The sequence below is a fragment of the Solanum lycopersicum genome, chromosome 7, assembly GCF_036512215.1.
Source record: "Solanum lycopersicum chromosome 7, SLM_r2.1".
Classification (NCBI taxonomy): Eukaryota; Viridiplantae; Streptophyta; class Magnoliopsida; order Solanales; family Solanaceae; genus Solanum; species Solanum lycopersicum.
Genome location: NC_090806.1, coordinates 45,335,280 through 45,340,079, shown reverse-complemented (window position 1 = coordinate 45,340,079; position 4,800 = coordinate 45,335,280). Strand labels below are relative to the sequence as shown.

At 33.8% G+C, this 4,800-nt stretch overlaps 1 long non-coding RNA gene across 1 annotated transcript; it reads right to left on the bottom strand.

The window, feature by feature from the left end:
- Window positions 1–630: 630 nt before the first annotated feature.
- LOC138337609 (uncharacterized) lies at window positions 631–3,725 on the bottom strand. Its single transcript, XR_011210943.1, has 2 exons — window positions 3,540–3,725; window positions 631–852 (listed from the first exon to the last, which is right to left on the bottom strand). It is a non-coding gene; the product is annotated as an uncharacterized lncRNA (long non-coding RNA).
- Between the last annotated feature and the right edge of the window lie 1,075 nt (window positions 3,726–4,800).

The window sequence follows — 4,800 nt, the reverse complement described above, 5'->3', positions numbered from 1 at the left end:
GATTTTTCTCCATTTGTCATTGGGAAGCACACCACTGAAACCTTGGTTCTCTTACTATCTTCTTTATCTTTTGGATGGAGGTTCTTCCTGATTCCCATATCTTTCAAATCATACCGGGCTTTTGCATGATCCTTTGTGTTGCGATATATATCCAAAATTGTTCCTAGAATTCTATCAACTATGTTCTTCTCTATGTGCATTATATCATGGTTGTGGCGTAACAAGATGTGCTTTCAATAAGGTTATTAATAAAAGATTAACCTCTTTTTTGCATAGGCAATCATTTGATCTCTTTTTCTTCTTTCCAAACACATTTTCAAAATCTTGTAAGCTATTAATCACATCAGTATCCTTTAATGAAGATGAAGGACTCTTGAATTCAATTTTTTCCATTGAATGAATGGGTAGAAAAATGCGATGATACATATAGCACATTTTTCTACTATGTTAAAGATAGCGAGAATTAGTCCCATAGTTACAAAAAAGCCAAGCAAATGTACATTTCGTTTTATTGCAAGGAGGTTGTGGGTTCAATCCCTACTCTCCACATTTTTTTTGTACCTAACATGCATACTAAACATTCTATTACATATATAATTTTTCACCATCAACCATCTAACATTAATATCATCAAATGAAAGAAGAAGTTTATTATAACTATAAAGATGTACTTGACAAAATGGCACCAATACAATGTCTGGTTGAAAATGGGAAAGAAACACTAGTGGAACATACTCCACAAGCTCCATCATACAAGTAAGCTAGAATGTATTAGGCCTACCAAATATGGATGAATGTTCGATGTCCGAATAGCTGCAACGTTGATCCTGTAGCTATATCGCCCACCTATGCCTGCACTTACAATTTATGAATTATATTGGGTTAGTACACACTTGTACTTAGTATGGGTATATGCAAGCACACACCAAGATCATGCATGTGTAAGAATATTTCTATCCTAGCAACATGATTATAGATGGTCAAGTTAATGGACTTGCCAAATTTAGATTCGGAAAGTGAGTGAACTTATCAAATTTGGACTAGGAAAGTTTATGAGATTTTAAAATTTAGATTAGGAAAGTTTTGCCATGAGAGTAACATGCACCATCATATTTAAAATTTTGCGAACAACACACAACAAAGTACACATAGCACATATAATAATTCATATAAAACATAATGTGGTTCATATAATTTATTCGTATGCAATAAGACCTTGGAATCATGGACTTGACATTAAGAATTCCCAAAATGAGCGCTAAACATATAGGACCTCAACTAGGGAGTCTTCTTTAACAAACACAGAGTCTACTTCTTTCATTCATACGTACTTAATTTCATTTCATTTATGGGCCAGTGTAAACACCATCTATATCTAGGATGTAGTTTAAGACATTCATTGGGTTCGTTATGCAATGACCAAGAATGACATAATGTCATTACTTGAGTATAACTCACCTCTTCATTATCCTATCCAAAAACCTTTTGTATCATTCGTTTCATTATGTGCATCATTTGAGGTTGGCCTCATTCATTTATTGGGAACTTTAACTTTAACCGACATAGATTATGTGAGCATCATGAAATCTTGTGTCTCCCCCACATTGAAAAGAGGTGGAATCACCGTCCAAAGTGACCCAAAACATGCTAGCCTACATGGGAATTGAACCCCACTAGATCCCTATATTGACAGTATAAGTTCGAAGACTAGGATATATAAAGAGACCGATACCCGGCATGCCGCACAGTCTCATCTCATGAGAGTTATGTGAACCTTTGCCCTTCCTTGAAGAAGGAATCACCACCCATAGCTAGCCTATCGATGCTTAGTATACATTTCCATTACATTTAACTCATACATCATGGAAGCTTGCTTCTACCATGATGACATCATATCTCATTAGATGATTTCTCATCTCATCATTAGTATTAAGTATGCATTAACTTCAATACTTTTATTCGAGTGTTCATACAGACTATTCTCTTCATTAACTTTACACCCTCATAGGTGAGTACGTTTTGGTAACATTTACTTAGACTCATTTGAGATTTCTCTCATAAATGAGATTTCTCTCATCTTTCACATTAGCCTCTTATCATGTTGTCACCACATTCATTAACTTTACCACATTTTCTCTTCATAATTACTCACCACTCTACAGGAATGCTCATTTCACCATATGCCTATGCACTTGGCCATTTAGTGTGTTTCACACTCATACTTAACCCCTTTTAGGTTTTAAATCATTTCATCACATAAATATTAGGTTCACTTACTTTTACACTTATTATAGACTTATGAGTCAACACATACAAGCCATGAGACTACATTTATAGTTTGTTTAAGTGATTCATGTTTGCCCAATATTATGTGGTACAAGACTTATGCATCTTGTAGATATTCCAAGATATTGATTTTGATCTTAAGAGGCAGCATTCATTAAATATTTTTTTACGTATGACTTATGTGTCAATACTGAATTGGGCAAGGAAACCCAATTTCGAATCCCTTGAACAACACTTAATCTTATTTTAAACTTAATAACTGAATTTTTTTCAGATTTGGGAGTCGCTAGTTTGATTCCCATCAACCCCATAATATGTCTTTCTTGTTCTCCTACCCTTTTTCGTTTTAATGCAAGGAGGGTGGGGGTTGAATCCCCACTCTCCACATTTTATTTTCTCCTTTATTTTTCTCCCAACTCTGTCATCCATTCAAGAGGTTGTTGTTCAAATCCCCAAAGCCTCACCTTATTTTAATTTACATTTTTTTCTTACCTTCTCAATCTAACAAGAGGTGGTGGGTTAAAATCCCAATCCTCTCATTAATTTTATTATTTTTACATTTCACTTTACTCTTTTGTTTGGCCGAGAGGCTGTGAGTTAGAATCCCACACATCTCATTTTTTTCAGCTTTCATGTAGTGAGGTCTTGGATTCAATCCCCACTGACCTCACATGTTCTAAATTTTTTTTAAACTTCTTAAACCTCAAGTATTTAGGATGAAACTCCATCACCAAGTGCTGTATATTTGACTAAATTTTCTAGTCTTGATTTAACAACATTCATACATTTGTTTTGTGGTATTTTGACAATTTTTTAACACGTTTTTAAATGGAGATTCATTGTTGTTTCATCTTAGATTTTTCCACTTAAGATCAGCCACCTTACACTTCATTTAAACATGAAAAAGTATACATATTATGAACCTTAATTCCAACCATTAAATAAGCAATTTTAAGTCTTCAAAATGGAGAACAACAACAAACATTTGACACATTTCACCACATCATTTTTGGTTTACATCATTGAACAGGCTTGCTATTTTCAAACATATAATAACAAAGAACATCATATTTCACACTTAGATACCACCAACCATAGAAACAAAATGATTTCTAACAAAATTTAGATTGAAATCGTAAGGAGACAGGAGACAACGAATTCGACAATAAAGGGGATAACCCTTGTTTCATAGGTTGAATATTGTTGACAGAAATTTCTCTTGGAGGAAGGATTCAAAGAGAGAAAACCCATACCTGTTCTTGGTGTTGTTAAACACTCAAAGTGGCTGTCCATAATCATCACCAACCCAACGTCCATCAAAGAAACTCCCACCTTACCTGTCGAGAATGTCATGTTTAAATTTACTTTGATGGATTGTTTTTGTCGTTTGTATTTTTATAAATTCTTGAAGTGTGAAGAACTTTTGTTGTTATCTATGATTTTTGTTAGTGCTTTTTTATAATATAAAATGTTAATATAGATGTGAGTGGTATATGGATAAGCTTGAAAGAGAGAATTGTGAGGAAGTGTCCCCTTAGAACTAGGACTTGTTGGCAAGACTTAGTCAAATTAATTACTATTAATAATCAATAAATAAAAAGATGATTATAATATTTTATTAAATCAGCCATTAATTATTAACTTATTAAATTAATTTACCAAATTACTTAAAACAAAATAAATCATTGCTCCCGCCTAGGTTCGAACCCGGGTGGAGCAATATTTTCATGTTGGGAAATTTCGATCCTCTCTACCCTAAAATTCCCCTAAACCGTGTTAAATAAAAAATTATTTTACATATTTAGGGTAATTACGATAATACCCTTAGCCTGGAAAAGATCATTTTACCCTTAGACCCTCCAAAATTACGATTTCCCCCTTTTTTAAGTCCGGTGAAGAATCATCTGGGAAAATCTCTTATTCGGGAGCCCTACGTGGATGGACCCAACCTTTCCTTGCTCAACTAACTCAGAAGTTAGTTGGCTTAGATGTTGCAAGGGTTTAGAGGCCTGGTTTTATGCGCATCAATCAGTGTGAAATCGGTCTAATCATAGGCATTCTTGACACATTAAGCATTTCTTATCTTATTCATTTTTAGGTTTGTTACATTATCCTTCCTTCGGAACATTTTTCCCCGAATTACAATACTCTTTACTAACAATATGTAGGTCATCTATAGAATATACGCATGCATACGTAATCTAAAACTCCCCATTGGTGAATATCCGATTGACATATTAACATGAAGATGCACATCCTTTAAACCTACTATTAGTTTAATATTAATAGACTAAGGAACTTTTTCCTAAATTATTCTCATCAAAGCATACAAAATAAGTAAAAATATAAATCATACAAATCAGCAACCAACATGATATTTCTAACATATTAACCTCATACTAGTGCATACACACCATACACAATAATATACCTTAAGGACTAATTAAGGCTACTTACTTAAGACTTCACCAGAGGTGCCTTCCATGCCACCCTAGACTTGAGTGAGAAGAATTG